This window comes from Heliangelus exortis, chromosome 5 (genome assembly GCF_036169615.1).
Source record: "Heliangelus exortis chromosome 5, bHelExo1.hap1, whole genome shotgun sequence".
Lineage (NCBI taxonomy): Eukaryota > Metazoa > Chordata > Aves > Apodiformes > Trochilidae > Heliangelus > Heliangelus exortis.
Window position 1 is genome coordinate 33,022,702 of NC_092426.1, and position 19,215 is coordinate 33,041,916.

The window sequence follows — 19,215 nt, forward strand, 5'->3', positions numbered from 1 at the left end:
CCAGTGAGAAGGTTTGACCTTTTCCATGTAGGGATGTCAGTTTTTCTGTGTGTGGTGACAGCCTGCTGATCTGGATAAATTAAGATTGTTTGCTTAATTTGAAGGTAGGTATTTTCTCCCCAGGGAGCTTTGTGAATATGTCTGCAAAATCTGTGTTTCTGTTGATGCTCTCACCAAGGAACATGGGTGTCCCTCTGCTTGTAGAAGGGGAAACTGAGGCACAGAAAGGTGGCATTTCATAAGTAGATGTTAAATTGAAACAAAAAGTTAACTTTAAATCATGTGATTTGACTAGTAGTTGTAGCAGCTTCCTGAACAAAGTCAGCATAAGTGTAACAAGCAGGTATATTCAATGTTTGTGAAGCATTCTGAGATCCTCTGATTATGGGCATGTTGAAAAAAGAAGTAGTGTAGCTTGGTTTGAGGGAAGTGGAGGTGTTGAGGTAGTACTTCTTGGAATTTTTTGTTGATGCCCTGGCAGAAAATCCATGGCCTTGGTCAGACTTGCAGCTCCCTCTCCATCGTGAGGTGACAGTGGAGGCAGAAAAAATAGGTCCTTCATAGGGAGAGTTTAGACCTTGGCAGTATAGTGGTGAGATCCCATGGCAGTTTACAGAAATGTTAAGGGGGACTAAATTAAAAGCTGTGGATAGCTTATTGACATGTTGGTTGAGAGTAACCTAGATCTTTGCCTACATATAGAAATGATACACAGCAGTGGGGACTCTGCTGTTTTGCTGACAATGTTATAACATGATGTGGTACTGAGCAGTGAAAGGCATATTTAACCTTGAAGGGACATGCAGGTAGGCTCTTGACTTTGAGTGTAAGGCAGGAAGAGGGTTTTGGAGGATGTGGTGGACTTGACAGCATTTGGAGTCTTTAAATTGAGATATTTTTTTACAGTCTGTACTTTACTTCAGCATTGTGGAGACGTCCTAGGGAGTGAAGATGTAGGGATCTCTTTGGCCTTATAATTTGTGGAAATACTTATGCCCATACATAAAGAGCTCTGGAGAGGAGAAGTTGTTTTGCAGTGTCCTAAATATGCTTGTTGTGCCTGTCCATTTGGTTAAGAAAATGACTGAACTCAGCTCCCATGCTTCAGGGCTGCTGGCAGTCACCGCACTGTGTCCCGGAAGGGTATTTCCTGTCGTGGCATACTTAACCAGATGGATATAGTTTTTGCCTTTGTCTGAAGCGTTAGGAATGAGCCATTATCGAGGACTGAGCATTCCAGGAAGGAGGAGGTCTGGGGGGATTAGGGAAGAGGAGACTGCACTCTTCTCAGGGGAAAAAAAAAATGCATCTTCTTACTGTCATCACATGCTTTGGTGGCCAGAATTGTACCCACCGCAGAGTCTGGGGCCAGATTCTGTAGGTTTTTTTCTTTTCTCTGCAGCATGGGCTAGGTCACTAAGGGTCATCTGCACGAGACTTGTTTGAACAGTCCTTTGCCAGCTTTACAGTTGCCACGCAGGCTGTGGCATGATTTTTTTTGTGCTCTTGATTTTGTGGTATGAAAATCTAGTCTCCTTACACTAATGGACTTGCATCCTTATCCAAGTTAGTGAGCTCTGTTGCAAGAAACTGCTTGAAATTTTAGTAAAGTGATATGCATAAGGTTTCACTAGATTTTAGGAAAAGAGTCCTTCAGTTCTTAAACTTTCTGACAGCAGAAAAGTGGTTGTGCAAAATCTGTGGTTGTCTGCTAAATCTGTTTCTGTTGATGCTCCCATTGAGGAACATGGGTGTCCCTCTGCTTGTAGAAGGGGAAACTGAGGCACAGAAGGGTGGCATTTCATAGGTAGATGTCATATTGAAACAAAAAGTTAACTCTAAATCGTGATTTAACTGGAAGTATCTTTTCTCGTGGAAGATGAAGGGAAAATATTCTGAAAAAGCTCCTAACAAAGAGAAGGCTGATAGACTGAGGAGATTTAAATGGTAGTGGCATGAAGGAAACCTGTTTGTTTTGTTTCTGGATTGCTTTTAATAAATGCCATGTTTAAGAAAATGAAATTAAGCTGTTGTGTTGGTTTGTTTTGTTTCTTTTTTTCCAGTCTCAGGCAGCCTGCTATTACATAGTAAGACAAGAGAGGTAACAACATGACTAATTGAAGGGCAGCAGTGCTTCATTCCCTAAGGCTAATTACTCTGTAGAAAGCGGGTCAATTACTTAGAGAAATTGTTTGCCAGCAGGAGGCAGGGAAAGCCTCTGCTCCCACTCCTTACCTTCCTTTTGTGGTAAGCACTGCCCACCTCCATAGGCAGATGCTATATCTTAGGAAGCTTTCAGAGGGCAGAGTCATTTCCTACAGACTGAGAGATGGCACCTGAGCAAACATCTATGTAGTCCCATCCATCCTGTGTGTTCCTGTATAGCTGCAAGTGAAGCAGTGTCCAACACAGGTGTTCCTGCTTTGGGTCTGGAATGAAAGACATGAAAAGTAGGAGTTCTCTCTCAAAGTAAAATCTGCCTTTTAAAGGTGAAATACAGCACTTTTCCTTACTTTTTCTGCAAGAAGATTGAACATCTAGGTAGGTAATGTTTTTGACATAGAAGGTATTACCTGCTTGTGGCTTGCTTGGTATGGGTTTGTAAATGTTCCGTTTTTACTTCTCAGCTTTGCTTCCTGTATGTATTTTTAGTGTTCCCTGGTGACTTTATCTCCTGACCGTGTTGTTTGCTCTTAGCTCTGCTGGCTCTGTACAGACTTTGGTGGGAGAGCAGAGGGCTGTTTGCCTTGTATGTCAGAAATAAACTGATCTGCTTTTCACCTTATGGTGAGGGTACTAGGGGCAGGAGTATCCAGCTGGTTTCTGACCTCCTAGGTAAGGTGGTTCTGTGGGCAATCGGAAAGCATCCCAAAAGAAAGCCAGACTGGGCAAAGGCTTTGGCTCTGCAGAAACAGATCACCAACATCCGTGCCAGTTGGGAACAAGGCGCTCTTTCTGGTTAGTCAGAGAGCTACATTCCTGGTTGTAAATGATACACTCAATTATTTCTGGTGTCAGCCAGAGCCTGTGCACCTCACAGCCCAGCAGCAGCAAGTGTAAAAGACATGTATTGGCAGGTGTGTGCTGCTCTTTAACGTGTCCTTAGAGGCAAGGTAAAACCAGACTGCTTTAGAGACTTGTTTGTAGGCATATCTGAATGAGGATACCTGTTGGTTACTACTTCAGAGGTGTCTCATCTTCAAGTAGAAGTGTTCTATGTTACCCTTTGTTTTGGTCTGGCTATTCACTAGTGTAAGTGCATGAGAGTTCACCACAACCTTATTGCAAAACTCCCCCACCCTCACAGGCTTCTGCTAAAGCTGGATTAGACAACTGAGGGAATCTTCCCTACCACGAATGCCCGCTGTCTTGCTTTCATTGCATAAGATCCAAGCATTAGCAGTCCTTAGATAAGTGTTGATAGCAGAGCTGCTGTTTGACTCCTTCCTTGCTGGATCTTTGCTCTCAGGTGCACTGTATATTGAAGGTAACCTACATGAAGGACTTCTGCAAAGCACCTGTCTCTCTTGTTCTCCTAGACTCTGCCGGGAGCATGAGGGAGACAGTGAAGTATTTTTGCATGGGTAGCTGTGGCATGGTGCTGTGTATACTGCTAAGTGCCTTCTGGAGAGGAGGGAGTTTGTTGCTTTTTTTTTTTTTTTTCCAGCCAAAAGGCTGGAAAGGCATCTGAACTCATCTAGCCCTACCAGCCTAATCTGGGCTGAGAAATCTTGTCTGGGGCTGTGTCTGTACAGAGCTCTGGGTAGAGTTACTGCTTAGAGCAGAGAATGCCTGATGAAGGTGGTGTGCATGGCTGTTACCTCTCCTGCTAACCAACCTAGCAGAGCCAGGCTTGCATCATCCACGGGGCACTCTTTGGCCCACGTATTTTCATTGTGTTTTGTGCTCGTGGAGGTTTATGGTAAGGATGCTTCCAGTAAGTTCTAGAGGAGTTACTTCTTTCTGTGATTTCTGGTGTTTTCAAGATGTGTATATCATTTCCCCTAGTGGCATGATAGATACCATGTGATGCAGTTTATTTTGATCCAGGCACATCTTGCAATTAAGCTTTTAATTGGAAGTGGACTTGCAGAGGAGCCGCAGGATGTAGGTCACAGTTTATAAAAATGCTTGAATGTCTGCTAGGAAGAGAGGAGCCACTGTGGAGGTAAAGTAATGATTCCTTAGCACTGTAGAGCTTGACTGTTAACTGCTTTTGGTTTTCCTTTGCTGCTTAATACTTTACCATGGAGATGAGATACGGAGCCTCTGAAACATCAGTCACTTGAGCTGATAGAGGCCAGCACTTGGGGCAGCTGAGCTCTTCCCATTTTGTGAGCTGGAAGACTCGGGTGCATATCTAAAATAGGTAGTTTATTATGTTATATCATATTGGCATATAACTTGTGGCTGTGCAGTAAGTCAGCTACTAGAACCCAAATCCTCCTTTCAGATAATTATATCCTTTTGGAAACAGTTTGTATTATGAGATATCACTGCTCACCATAAAGGCAACTAAATGCTTAATTCTCTCATGGATTAACTACAGTGTAATTAGTTTTTCAAAGATCAGATCAATAAATAGAGCATTTTGATTTCTAAATTGAGATCCTGTTTGAGAAACAAGGGCTGGACAATGTCATGTCAATGACTGAAATTTGCTATGCTTTGGACCAGGGCTTAGCAATGCTTGGAGTACTAAAAAGCTCTAAGTGCTAACACCAGGACTTCCACTACATCTTTCGTCTTGGAATCTCTCTGTTCTTAATGAATTTTCAGTATGTCTCTGTAAAGCTGGTATTATTAGTGTCATTGTGCAGACAAACAGATAAAATAAAATGCTTGTGTAAGCACATTTAGCAAGCCAGAAAAAGGCATGAAAAAAAGTCCAGGAATATTAATGTTTAAGCCTGTTCCTGAGCTACTATCTTGTACTTTATTGTTGGAAAGAAGACTAAAGGCATTAGTTTGGTAGATATTTTTCCCCCTCTGTTTTTCCCATTGGGTTAGGAGGCATGAAAGTGAGACATTATTATGCAACATATCTAAGTGTGCATGTGATACTTGAAAAAAATGGTAATCAGATAAGTTGCTAGGCAACAGTGCTGTGCCTTCAATTACCAAAAAAGCCAGTGAGTTTGCTTTCATGATGTGGAGCAAGTGTAGGTGGAGTTTTGTAAGAGTTGCTCCTTTTTAACTTGCCTCCTGCTTAACCTGCCAGATTGCAAGGTCAGATTTGACCTCGGATTTAGAGGGAAGTATTCCCAGAACCTGAAATCAACAGGGAAAATGTTATGGAGCTCTGAAAGATAAGGAAGCATATCTTGGTATATGATCCCCTCCTATGGGTCTGTGAATCTGTGATGGTTCAGCAGCTCAAGGAAAGCATTCTGTAGCTCATCTTTGGGACTGTGAAAAACGGTGAGAGCATTTAGGTTAAAAGGTAGATGGCAGGGATATATGGAAAGCTGTGAGAAGTCTTAAAACACTTGCAGTACCCCGCTGCTTGGCCAAAAATTGTTGAAACCTGTGGTAATGCATGGAAGTCTGAATGTAAACCCAGCTGATTCATTTTTGTTGCCTTAGCAGAGACAGAATGGAAGGAACATAAGCAGGGATGAGTGTACATGGAGGAAAATGTGAGAATCAAGTAATAAAAGACAGATCCAGCAGCAGCAGGGAATTTGCTTTTTTGAAACCTGAGGGTTTTTTTGTTTTTTTTTTTTTGTTTTTTTTTAAGACAGATTGCAAGACAACAACAACAAAAAATGAACACTCTTGGCAGTAATTGTAAACACATTTCTGCTTTTGTTGATAAATAGCCACAGAAGCATTTGGAGAAACTGTAGATGTGTGGGGATGTGGGCATCTGCCCAAGCCTCTTCAGCTGTTGGGTGGCAGCATGGCTTTTAAAAAAAAATCTGAAACCCTGGAAATCTAATGTCTTCCTCAAGACTTTTCCAGAAATTTTCTGTAGAGATAGGGGGACCCACCTGGAGGCATCTGTGAAAGATGCACCTAACCTGGGAAATCACTTGTTATTCTTGGTTTCTTGCTTGTAAAAAAAAAGTTGTTGCTTTAGAGAGTTGTTTTTCCAATTATTTTGGTTTTGTTTTGGAAAAGAGGTATTTCCTTTTCAGGAGGTGAGGACTGTGTAGCAGTGCATGCCCTAGATGTATCTCTGATGTAACTCAGTCCTCTTGAGAAGGAAATTTGGCGAAACCTGCCATGTTTTGTGCTCTGCCTACCAGGGTAGGTTCAGGGATGTTTGGATCCCAGCTGGTCCCTGCTCAGGTTCAAAAGCCCTCATGAAAAGGCATGTTGGGACTTCAGCTGGAAGTGAAATGTGCCTCACCTTCTGTGTAAGTCCTGCCCGAGCAGCATGAGTTTTTGGGAAGACAGATGCTTTCCCTTTCCGAACATGGCACTTTTCCTCTCAGAAGAATCACTGATAATTCATGGAGCAGGGTTGAGATGGGTTTTCCCTGTTGGTAGGACAGTTTATCATCAGGTAGTTGTGTGGACCTGCGCTTTCTGTTTTGAAGCACTTTGGAAATAATGAGGAAGGGTAAATACTAGAACAGGCAATTGAAAGAATGCACAAGCAAGTTCCCAGTCAGGAATTTGCTTTCCTTTTTGTTTGCTTGTTTTTTGCATTAGTCTTTTAATAAGCACTACTACTAAAATATGCTCATGTGTGGTCCACAACCTGCTTACACCAGGAATTTGGGTGTCTGTGTCAGACAGTCAGAGCATGGGTAAGTGCTGTTTTGGGATGCCTGAGTCTGCCCTGTTAGTGGATTTTAGATTTGAACTATTGAAAAGTCTCGTCACACTTGTTTGTTTTTTCCCTACTACAGACATGCCCCTTTATTTAATGGTTAGTATTTCAACCCAGAAAGTTCAGTGATGTACAAAAGAAAAAAGAAATCCTCTTTTCTCAACAGCTGAAGTGTTTTATTAATCATGTCAGCTTGCAGGTCAAACCTACAGCTCTGCCACTTTGTCTGTTACGACATAGGCTTTGCTAATGAACAGTTTTGAGTTCATAGAGGTGAAGTTCTTTGTGAAAAAATAACTTCTTCCTGCTGGTGGTCTGTGAGCTGGGTCTAAGAGGTGATAACAGCTGAGAACTGTAAGGCATTAGTGTAGCATGAGGGGAGCATTCAAGTTACTGATGAGTTCCTTGGTCTGGCTCCTGATGAAGGCTTGCGAGTGGCTTGGGTGCTGGTGCCAGGGAAGGGGCTTAATTTAACAGGACTGCATATCCTAAAGTAACATTTGTATTTCTGCATTGAAGGAGCTGGGAGTGTTGTAGTTACTTATTGTATGATATTTACAAATTAGACAAAAGTATTTAATTTTGCAAATTAAATTGAAGGCGTATACATATGACTTTGTAAAAAGCATTCTCTGTTCTTGTGATTCTAAGAGAACACTGTAAAATTTTGTCTGCATATGTCTGATAAGTATTTCAGTAGAAATATATATCCACCTGTGACAAGATGCATATAATGAAAATAGAATATGTGCAAGTAACTTTTAGGAACAACTTTAGAACAGTTAATACCAGAGCTTGCTAACAAACAAGACCATTCCTAATTCCGTGTATGCATACCTAGCTGTTAAAATAGTAACTATTTCTCACAATAATGGAGACTCCAAAGTAAATGCAAGCCTCAGTGCACAGGCAGAAAGTGCTAAATGTGTCTCTATAATACCCATGTTACATTGATTTAATTAGTGGTTTTATGCTATTCATCACCTCATTAATCTTGATGGGGAGGTTTTGTTGGGGGAGGATTAGTTATTTAATCTGCATTTTTAATTGGAGTGTTTTTGCAGTTCAGTGTCATTTAAATAAAAAGTGTAGTGGGTTTTTGGTGTTGGGGTTTTTTTTTCTTTTCTTCTTTTTTTTTTTTAAAGGAAAATATTTCTCTTGAATTCCTGTTGGACATTAGTGCTCAAAGTCCCTGAGATTCATTAGGATAAAGCGAAGATCTCGTTTGTTACACAGTCTGACACATAAATGTTCTTGCTCCAGCTTCTTCACAGGCAATTAATCCAGAAAAATGCTATGTATAGATAATCCCCTGGTGTGTAAGATCTGTGATGCTGACACAACTATGGTACTATATACTTGTGTGTTGGAGCTGGCACCTCAAGGTGTGACTTCTGTGAAAATTGGGAGGCTGACATCCTAAATGTCTGTACTCAAAGAGAAGGAGAAGCACAGCCCCAGCTCATGGGCTCTGCTTGTTTGGGTAATGTTGTTGTGCTGCCTGAGCCCAACACAGAGGTGAAAGGCAGTAGGGTCATGGGGAAAAAGGCAGTGCTGGTGCCCCCAGGAACAGATTGGGGTTGTGAGTGGGTGGCAGTGGCAAGGACTTTTCTGGATGAAGGCTGTGGTCTGTCCCAGAGTGGTGAAGGGAGAAGAAGAAAAGTGTGATGACTGGAGAAGTGAGGAGGAGGTGGGGAAAGAGTGAGGCAACATGAAGAGAGGGAGGATGGAGGTGAAGAGGCATCAGCAGTGAGGCTTACTTCAAAAATTGGGGGATTGGCCCAGAAAAAAGACAAAGCACCTTCTGGTAGATCCTTCAAGGGTTAACTGAGACCTTAGCTGAGATGGTAACAGTGAGGAACCTTTGGTCACTGATTCCAGTGAAGTTGCTCTGTGTGTTTGGTGTCTGGGATTTGGAAGAACAGTGGAGAGTCAAAAGGTTGAGCCTGACCAGAGGAGAGGCAGCTGGAACTGCCTCTCCTCAGAGGCAGCTGGCAGGGAGCCTGTACAGGTGAGGAGCCTGTGCAGGTGCCCTCCTGGGGCTCTGAAGAGGTCAGGTCTTCCAGGACCCAAGGTACCAGAGCTAAGCTATCCATACACATAGCACATTCAGTGTTTAAAGTCCCTCTTGGGCGGTGCTTCATTAAGATTAAACTGTATTTCTTTGGTTTAGGAAGGCTGTCTGGTTGGTGTAGTAGGTGCTGGCCACACGCACCTGGTCCAAAAGCAGCTGCTGTCTGAAACGGCTCGGAACTGCTGGAGGGGACCTGGTCAACCCACGGATGCTGTGAACCAGGAGCTGACCAAAAAGTGGGAGAGCTCCAGGATTCCTCCCCGGAAAAGGTAAGGGCTGGAAGGTAAACCAGGTAGGAATTCACTTGTAGAACAGAAAGCCAGGGCAGTGTTCAGTGTACAGAGCTGACTGCATTGTGGATGGGACCTTTTAAATTTAAATATGTAGAGTGCATAAAGGGTGGTCAAGAAGTGATTTCCATTGGTTCAAACTTCAAGGAGCTTTCTGGAAGTGTAATATTGCAGTTTGAACACATTGCTCTTGATTTCTGTCTGCTTTGAGTCACACCATTCTGATTGCCTGGAATTTATATTAGCAAGCTTGTTGTCTCTTTAAAACCTGGCATTCGGATAGCCTTAGGCTGTTCAAACAATCAGGACAGTGGAACAGTGACTCTGAGCTAAACCAGAGCAGTAGGTAAAGAGCAGAGGGTTGCTCTCTCCTCTGATAAAAGCACAGGTGTGAGTCGGATGATGAGGAATCTATTCCTGGCCCTCTCAAGCACCTGATTCACCAGCGTGTTACTCTACTAATCTTCTTAGGCTCATCTTGCCACCTTCCTGTTTGTGTGGCAGTCTGTTACACTTGCACAGAGTGGTTGCAGAATGTTAACAAATTGGAAGGGTGATTTGTATCTCTTTATCTTGATCCTGCTAGATAGATGAGCTGGACATGGTGGGACCAGAAGGGCAATCTCCAGACTGTGCAGCAGTTTCAGGTGCTCTGTGTGTCTGCTGTATGCAGTGTGGTGCCCTAAGAGGAGGTTTTAAGCACAGGTGCTCCAAATACAGCTTGCAGCATTTCAGGCTAAGGCTACAGTATTGTTTTCCCTGTTGTGGATAAGGTTTCTCAGGTAGGTCGCACACAGTGCTTTATCTCTACCTGGGAACTCGCTTTGAATATGTAGGTGCTACATAGATAAAATTCAGATTTCATGTAGCTCCATCCTCCTTCAGCCTATTCTGTCACAGGGATCTTGTTACACAGTCTCAGAGGTAATGCCCAAGAGATCTATGCTAGCATGTTCTCTTGTTCTACTCTTGTAGGTATTTTTGCTCTGCTAGACCCCTGTCCCTCTCTGAGGCTGGGGAGCAGACTCCTCTGTCTAAGGCAGTACACTTAATTTTGGCAATGCTGACAGTGCAGATGAGCGGGGTCAGCTGCCCCCTGTCCCATGTCCTCCCCTCCCCAGAGCTCTAACTGTGAGCTTTCTGTCAGTTGTGTAGCTGGATACCTGGTTGGTCAGAAAGTGTCATCTGTTGAGCAGTAAAGTTCAGACCAGTGCTGAAAGGTTGTGTCAAAGCAAGCATCAGCAGCTTCCTGGGGAGGCTGGATCGAGCTTTGGGTACAAGACTAACCATTTGGTAAATGATGCAGCAGCCATGAGTACTTCAGAGGAAAGCTTTGTCTAGCAAGTGTTCTGCTGTATGGTACTATTGCTCAGAGCAGAGAAAATCCTCCTTATTGCCTGCCCTCAAAAACCATCAAAGGAAGAACAGACTATTACTGTTAAAACAAAAACTGAGCACCGTATGGGCACCAGAAAACATAGATGCATTGGCAGCAGAACAAGTCCATGAATTATTCATTCCTCCAGTGCCTCCTGTATGTTCTTTCCACTCGGCCTGTTCAGGGTGCTGCCTGCTGGAGATGCAGACAGATCTGCTTCCAAAACCAAGGGGACATGACCCTTCAGACTGTGATCACCACTCTGCTCAGCTTGTCCTCCATGAAACTGGCTTGTGCATTGTGACATTGTTGAGGATGCAGAAGTAACCTGTGATCATCCTGTGGGCTGTTGGTAGGAGCTCTTGTGGCACCAATGAAATGGGGACGCGTCTGGTAACGCCAGCCCAGAACTGGCTGTGATGTGAGGGCAGTGAGTTAGCATCAAAATGGAAGCACTGCCTGCTCTGGCCTAGTTTGGATCTCTTGTGTAGTATTGCTTTGGGGTTTGTAACAGGATTTATACTACGTCAGTTTGTTTCTAGCTCTCTCTTGCTGAGAAGCTGGAGTCATCTGCTGAACTTCTCTTGTGCACAAGCAGGATTTTTCTCTCCATGCAAAGTGCTTTAGTGGAGAGGAGTGTATTTAAATTGCTGTTTTGGATCATCTGTAAAATGCATATTTTTTTTCAACTTGTTTACTAGTGGACATTTGTCTCATGTAGTGGTTGTCAGCTGAAGTTAAGTGGCAATGAGGATTTAAGGAGCTGTAGGGACTAAATTCTTCTCAGATTTTTCCATTAATTGTTCTGAGCTCAGGTAAGAGGTGTCCAGTGTGAGAGAAGGAATTGCTGAAGGTTTGTTCAGAAGCTGCTCTTCAGCATAAAACGTACACACTTAAATGAGGAGCAGTTTTCACTGTTTTGTTTTGTTTGGTTTTTTTTTTTATGTTTTTATTTTACTTTTTGGGGGTTTTTTGTCTTTTTTTCTTTTTCTTTTTTTCTTTTTCTCCTACTGGCTGGTATGAGGATTCCTTCATCCATTTCATATACCCAGAGTGCACTATGCATTCCATATTTCAGCCTTTTGGGTATTTTTACCCACTGTCCTTCAGCATCTTCCAGAGTTGCTCTTGGCTATTAGGCTTTTTCTGAGAGATACTTGTCTTTTTAGTGCAGGAAAAGCACTCTACCTGGATCTGGGAACTGCTGTAGAAATTATGGGCTTCTTGAAGCAAAAGTTTAACCCTCGTATTTGTAACTGTCTTGTAATGTGCCCTGCCCCATTTTGAGAGCACCTCAAAAGTTCTTAAAGAGCTTTGAGAAAAAGAAGTCAAGCAAAACACTGTATCTTTTATCCAGAACAATTTGCAGCTTCCAGGTATGCCAGCTACCTGGATTTCATAGAATGGCTTTGGTTGGAAGGGACCTTAAAGATCACCCAGTTCCAAGCCCCCTGCATGGGCAGGGACACCTCCCACCACACCAGGTTGCTCACAGCCCCATCCAGCCTGGCCTTGAACACTTCCAGGGATGGGGCAGCCACAGCCTCCCTGGGCAACCTGTGTCAGTGTCTCACCACCTCACAGGAAAGAATTTCTTCCTAATGTCTGACTTAAAACTCCCCTCTTCAAATTTTAAACCATTTTCACTTGTCTTCCCACTACACACCTGTACAAAAAGCCCTACCCCAGCTTTCCTGTAGCCCCCTTCAGATATTGCAAAGCTGTTATTAGGTCACCTCAGAGCCTCCCCTTCTCCAGGCTGAACGACCCCAACTTCCTCAGCCTGGCTCCATAGGGAGCTGCTCCAGCCCTCTGATCATTCTAGTGTCTCTCCTCTGGACACGTTCCAGGAGCTCCGTGTCCTTCTTATGCTGGGGACTCCAGAACTGGACACAGTGCTCCAGGTGGGGTCTCACAAGAGCAGAGCAGAGGGGGAGAATCCCCTCCCTTGACCAGGGGTCTGTGCTTCTTCTGGTGCAGCTCAGGACACTGTTGGCTTTCTGGGCTGCAAATTACTTCATTACTCTAGCATGAACCACCTTTGGAGTTGCCCTAGTCCTGAAGCTGAGAGAAGCTGTGAAAGCTAAGATAAAAATCCCAGACTGTGTTTGAAGAGGCCTTACTAAAAGAAGTGATGGAAACATCCATCTTCCATGGGAAGCTTGCCTGGCTGGCTTAAAAGGTGAGGGAGATGTTAGACTTCACAAAGAGGGCTCTCAAGGAAGAAAAAGGGTTGGTCCTAAAGCAGGTCCTCCTGTGTTCTTGACAGAAGCAAGAAGATGATAAACTGGAAGAATTCTTTGGTTTTTAATTGCAAAAGAAGCAGACAAACAGAGCAGGCAGTGGATTTGTGGTTTCCATAGTGATGTAACCGTGGAAGCTTTCGTGTGGCTGAGCTTCGCCCTCACTGCAATCACACTTGAAGGCCATCAGTATTCAGCTTTCCTGCCAGAGAAAAGTACATCAAACACAGAAGTGGCTGGAAATGCAACTGCGTGCTCACGATTTGTGATATTTGCTGTGTTACCCGAGTAAATCATGGGTTATTTTTGCTGTTGTTCTGCACTGAGACAATGCATCAAACAGTTGTGTTATCAGAGATCTTGCTGCACCAGGCAGTGCTATGTTGACCTGTATCCTTTGCTTTTTCTCACCTGTATGCACCCACACTGGTGCCCATGACTCTGCTCACCCACGCTGATTTCCAGCATGCACTGATCCAGAAATGTGTACCCAACTCCTTCAGAGCAGTCCAACCGATCAGAGCACCACCCTGTGAAACTCAGAGGTGTGTGTATTCCATGCTGCTCATAGCTGCCACCTCTCTTGTTTATGTGGGACACAGAAATGGGCTGTGTGGGACACAGAGGTGGCACTCTGGGAGATGATCTGCTAGTTACAGTGGTGTAGAACTGATGGCTGGACTTGCTGATCTTAAAGGTGGTTTCCAAGCATGATGATTCAACTATTAAATTATTAAATCATGCTTTACTTTAATGGGCATTTTAAGAGTGTTTTAGTAGTCAAAACATATAACCTGTGGGAGAATGTTTGGATATGAAGAGAGCTGTGTTGTTGAATTTGGGAGCCTTTAAATCTGGCTTTCAAAATAAGTTAGAGTGTAGAATTTTTCAGCATCTCAACTGGTGAATTATCAGTGGGTCATAGAAGTGGAGGAAGAACAAAGCCCTGTGTGAATGCTGGATGCACACATCAGGCAGCCAGTCCCAGTCCTGCACACCTGCTTGTCTGGTCCAGTATTCATGAGTCGTGGGTGTTGTCTTCTTTTTACTTGTGTTGCTGCTAGATGCTTCTTTTCTGTCCCTCTGAAAGGAATCTCCTTTACCTTCTGCATTTGTTTTGCTTGTCTGATGGATGTAATGGGTCACCTGTTCTCTTTATAGAAAGGAATGTTAATTATTTTGAGAAGGCTAATTAGGTTGCTAATGAGAAGCTCTAGTGCAGTAATATTTCTTTTAATTACTCACTCCTAAGTGCTGCTTAGAGAAGCCTATTGAATATGCTGTTAAATACAAATGCCTGTATCTGGGTGGTGATGCACCTTCAGGCTCCCTGCGAGAAATATTTTGGTAATCTTGGGAATCAGTGTCACAGGTGACTGGGAAAACAACACTGGTGCCAAGAGCTTGTGAATTTGGTGCTTCTGCAAGTGAATGGCTGCAGTTGCTCTCTGTGTTCCAGTTTTGCTGATGGCTTTTGGCAGTATTGGTAGCCAATTGTGCTACCTGCCAAACTGATCTGTAGTTAGGTACAGCCCTTACACCAAATAGTTTCATGTAATTAGTGAGATGGTATCGAGAGGCACAGGGAGGTGGAGTGACTCACCCAAGATCACGTTGCCTATCATGGCAAACCTGGTAATAAAGCAGAGGTTTCATCAGTCCTGGGAGAAGTGGTAGGGTGAATCTCCAGCTTCTTCATGTACCTCTGCAAAAGAACTTTTTGGCAGCAACATCTGATGTCCAGTCCAGTTCCCGAGTCTGGTCTTGGATGGACTCTTGGAATTCTTTACACACTATAGGTCTACCAGGAAAGATGGTGAGGAAAGGCTGCTGCATGGGGTCACTTCCAGGTATCAGAAGATGATCCCTATACATGTGTACTGATCATCATAAATCCAGTCGGAGAAGGAAGATCTGTTGTGGTTGCAGCACAAAATTTTATATGTAGTACTGTGCTGTCAAAGTATCTAAGTGCAGGTGTCTCTGAGGAGTGACTTAGGAGGCATAGAGTGAACAATGCCCAAGAAAACTATTTCCAGCATGAGACAGCAAAAGTCCCTCTCCAGTCCTTTTCAGGAACAGACATGGGCTGCTGGAACAACTTGTACGTGTGCTCCACACGTGCATGACTGCCTTGGCTGGGGCATGTTCATTTAAAAGTTAACTTTGCATGCACAGCATGTATGTAATGTGATGGGTTTGTTGTTTTACATATCAAGACTAGTTATGTAATGGAAGCATATTTAGGTTGTTTTACTCATGGTGGGAGATGAAAACTTAAATTCTTATTCATCCTACCAACAGTGTATTGCTGAATACCTAGTGATTGCCATAAAAGTCTTTACATGCTGCAGGTTTGTGTTGCTCTAGAAAGGAATGGACAGCCTGACCAGAATGTGTCTCGAGGACTTTCAATAGTAGATGCGTGATTCAGGCACGAAAATGACAGCTCTTAAGCTGTTTTACATAATCAGGGACAAGACAACATATGGTGCCTCTCTGGTTCTGTTTGCTATGGGTCATCTGATGCTCTGTTTGTTTAACAGATTTTAAAGAAGGTTTAAAAAGAATGTAGGGTTTGGTGGGTTTGGAGGGTTGTTTTTTTTTTCAGTGGCCAATATGAACAATATCAAATGATTTTCCTTAAAACTGAGGAATTATTTTCTAGTCTTATCACAAGACAGTTTCCAACACACAAATGAGAACTGGCATCTTTTTTCAGCTGGCCCTTTGCCCAGAGTCATGAGGTACCTATTGTTGCCCAGAAGGAAAACAAGATAAAGGAAAAAATCTTGTTTGATAAGGCTTAAAATTATTCTGTGTTACCTCAGGTATTTCACTGGGGTGGATAAATCAGTGTTATATATGCTTTGAGCATCTAAGTTGTGTATGTTGAGTAGATACTGGAAAGATGCAGGAATAGTAGCATCAGGAATTCTCAGACTCCACTTTCCTCTCCAGGATGTGTCCATCTCTAGCAACCTTTACAGGCTCCAGTTAACTACAAATGGGAGCCTGCAGAGACAAAGCTTATAATGAAGGTACCTTTGTTAAATGCCTGAAATTCATTAATGAATTTCAGCCTGTGTGTGTGAAATGTTTGTAAGAAACTAGTAAAAATGTGTCATGCAAATAATTAATTTGTTAGAGTGGTATCATGTTGCAGTAATAGTGTAAGGCAGATTACTGGAGAAAGGAGACAGAAGGAGAAACTAATTACGGGAGGTGACAAGAATGAACTCAACTTCATGGATGGGAGGTTGTGGTTTTACTGCTTCCTCTTACATGTTCCCATCTGGTGTAGATGTCTCTGTAGTGTGTAGTCTGCTAGACAGCATCTCTTCCAGTATTTCAGTTGAGCATGTCCTGTGTTTCATAGGGTTTGGCCATGAGATTTCAAAAATAAGCCTCCTCAGGGAGCAATGAAGTATGATCAGCTTAGTGTTCCTTTCTCTTCAGACATCAAGTACAGTATTGTTTTCTAAGGATAGGTAGTAGGTTTGCTGGATCAGCTTGCAGAGGGGTGGTGGGGGGCAATAAGTTTCAGATACTCTGAAACAGTTTTGAAGCTGTTTGAAGTAGAGTATCAGGTTTCTGTCTTTGATCTGACCAAAGTAGCAAGATCAAAGTTGGTGAAAGCATAGCCTGGGTCAGCAGTAGCTCATTCTCCCTGGCATGAGCATTTTGCTTGTGGAGCCCAGCAGTGGGGAAAGACTGCACATCACAATCACTCCTTTGCACTTGTGTCCCCACGTGTTTCTGTGGCCCCTGTCTGACCATCACAAATGTTTTTGTAAGTGGAATTCAGAGTTGGTGAAAGGTGCTGTCTGGACTGAACAGAGAGAGACATCTGCACTTTTGTAAATGAGAGAGAATCTTTGTCAGTGAGAACATAAATTTTCTGTGTTGTGCATCAACATGAATTACCTTTTCTGAAAAGAACAGCTTCCAGAGGCAAGAAGAACAATCTAGAGTAACTGGTGTCTGTTCTCTCTTCTGTGGTGGCCAAGGATCTGGACCAATTAGTGCGTGTGTTTGGATTATAAGAATGTTTTGTTAATTGTTGGGAAATAAATATGTAAGAAAAAACAAGGGCTATGTATGGTTTAGAATGTTTTATTTTTGAACCCTGAAAACCAGAACTGATCTGATTTATAAATCTTACCTCTGCAGCAGCAGTGAATGGGAAATATGACATGGTATGGCACATTCTTTGGGACAGAGGCTGTCTTTCCATGTGTGTTTGTACACCTGGTGGTACCTTGATTGACAACAACTTGCCACTCATTCTGATAGTAATATTAAGGGAATATATGTCTTACTGTGAAGTATTCTGACATAACAGAAGATGCAAGGAATTCACTTGTCTAAACTTCTGCTTTAGAAAGGTGGGATGTTCACTGCTACCAAGTGGGACAGATGCCTGTGAAGTCTTCAGCCAGTGCTGAGACTGCTGGAGTTGATATGCAAAGCCTGTTCCTGCTGATGGTCATTGCATGCCCCACTGCAGTGCCCAGTTAGTGGAGACATGTTTTAAAATAGTTGTCTTCCCTTTTTTGTAAGGGCATTTCAGGTCAGTGCAGATACCCTGGCTATATTCAGTTATTTTCTCTTACTGCATGCAGCAGCTCCTTTGGATGGAAGGGAGTGCTGAACTAGAGAAGCTCAGTGAGCTCCTGCCTGCAAAGCAGAGTTTACTTTTAGTAAAACTAAAATTGTGTCTTACATCAAGATGAGCTGTTAAAATGTAGTCTGCTAAGTACAGTCATCTGAGACAAGAAGCTGGTAGTGAAGCAGTCTTGACTTACCTTAGCATCTTTTTTTGTTAGGGTTCTGTCAGCTGTCAGCATGTGCAATCATGAGTCATAGTCTTAGCTTTTCTCCCGGTGCTCTCAGATATTCTCATCCCAGAGCAGCCTTTTAGTGGTCCATATTCCACTATCTTTCTCTCCCCAGTCTTACATAGTCCAGGAACTTGGCTCCCAAGCAAGACTCTCAAGACTTCCAAGCAAGTCTGTCTGAAGCCAAACATGGATCTGTACTGCCAGCTTAACTTTGCCACTGAGCAAAGCTCCAATTGTTTGTTCCTGCTGCACTACAAGCATTGGTGCAGGAAGATGATCTGGCTAAATTGCTCCGATGTTTAAAAATCTTTCCAGTTTCCCTGTTTGGCTTCTGAGAGACTTTTCACATGCCCTTCTCCATCTTTTCTGACTTAAAAGTCTTTACCATACCTGTGTGCCTCTTTGCAGTGATTGCTCAGCAGCTCAACAATGTGAGAAAAGCAGCCTCACTTTCATGGGCCATTTTCCAGACCCATTAAGGCTCCTGGCCAGGCTGATTTGAAGGATTCTGTTAATGTGGGATTGGTAGCCAGAAACAGGGTGGAACATGTATCCAGATTTTATCTTGATTATCAAAATGATGAGGATCAAATTTTATCTTGATCATCAAAATCACTGTAGCTATGGAAATCTATGGATCTTCATTATTACCTGCTAAGGTGAAGTTAATGATTAGTAAATGGTGATGAGTTTACATCCTTTCCATCTGACCCAAGCAGGGCTTCAGCTGCTGATACACTTAAAATTTTGCTTGTGTGTTCTTCCTTGCTTGCCTCTATTGTACAAATACTCCAGGGTCTTTCCATCCTACTTTTTGATCCAGCTTCTGTTCTCAAGGCAAGGTTCTTGCAAGGCTTTCCCCAGATTAATTCTTACCAGCTTTTTCTCTCTTTCTGTGCTTTGGCTCACTGGGTCCTGGAGAAGCCAACAAAAATTATGGTATTAATTTTAAGAACCAGGCAAGAAAATTTCTCTGCCTTCTACTGTGGCAGCTGTGTATGTGGACTAAAATTCATGTCTCCTTTTATCATTGTGCTTTGACTTTTTGTGACTGTGCCATCTTTCTGAAGCTGAGAGTCGAAGATGTCTTCTTCTGTACAGGTTGACAGCTGATTGGAGTGAGAGGCAAATAGTATTTTTACCTCATTGCTGAGTTCAGGATTAGAGTTAGCAGTTCTTAAGGATTTGCTTTTCTAAGGTGAAAGCTTAATTCCTTTTCCAGGTGCTTAGCAAGTAGGTGGTATTAACATGATGCATTTAAATTCCACAAGTCCTGAAGCAGATACGTGTTAGCTGCTATTCACAAGAGCTGGTTTAGAATTTTTCTGAAGGCTGAACGTGTAGATTGGAACTGGGAAAAGGGATGAATGTGAGTGGGTTCTCTGCACCTACCACAGCCATAAAGCTGCTAGATCTGCAAAGCAGTCTGAAGCTGTAGTATAGTTTTATTAATGATCTGGGCTACCGTGTGCTTTGAAAGATTAATTCCTTGACTCCAGGCATTCAGAAACATATGAAGCATCCCTGTGCATGTCCCATCCAACCTGGCCTCTATATAACCATGCATCTATAGATAGAATTAAAAATTATATAGACATGGTGAGT

At 42.9% G+C, this 19,215-nt stretch overlaps 1 protein-coding gene across 7 annotated transcripts in view; it reads left to right on the forward strand.

Annotated features, from left to right (window-relative positions):
- TMEM229B (transmembrane protein 229B) overlaps positions 1-19,215 on the forward strand; it is a 34,244-nt gene that overhangs the window by 2,183 nt on the left and 12,846 nt on the right. Inside the window, exons 1-2 of one of the 7 annotated variants that reach the window (XM_071744428.1) lie at positions 2,262-2,541; positions 8,955-9,124. The exons of 1 other annotated variant lie outside the window; for it this stretch is intronic. The gene's annotated coding sequence lies outside the window, so the exon portion shown is untranslated. Of the gene's footprint in view, positions 1-2,261; positions 2,542-3,439; positions 3,488-3,948; positions 4,169-6,068; positions 6,479-8,954; positions 9,125-19,215 lie in introns of those variants that run through there. 5 more of the 7 variants (XM_071744433.1, XM_071744430.1, XM_071744431.1 and 2 more) reach the window with 5 other exon arrangements.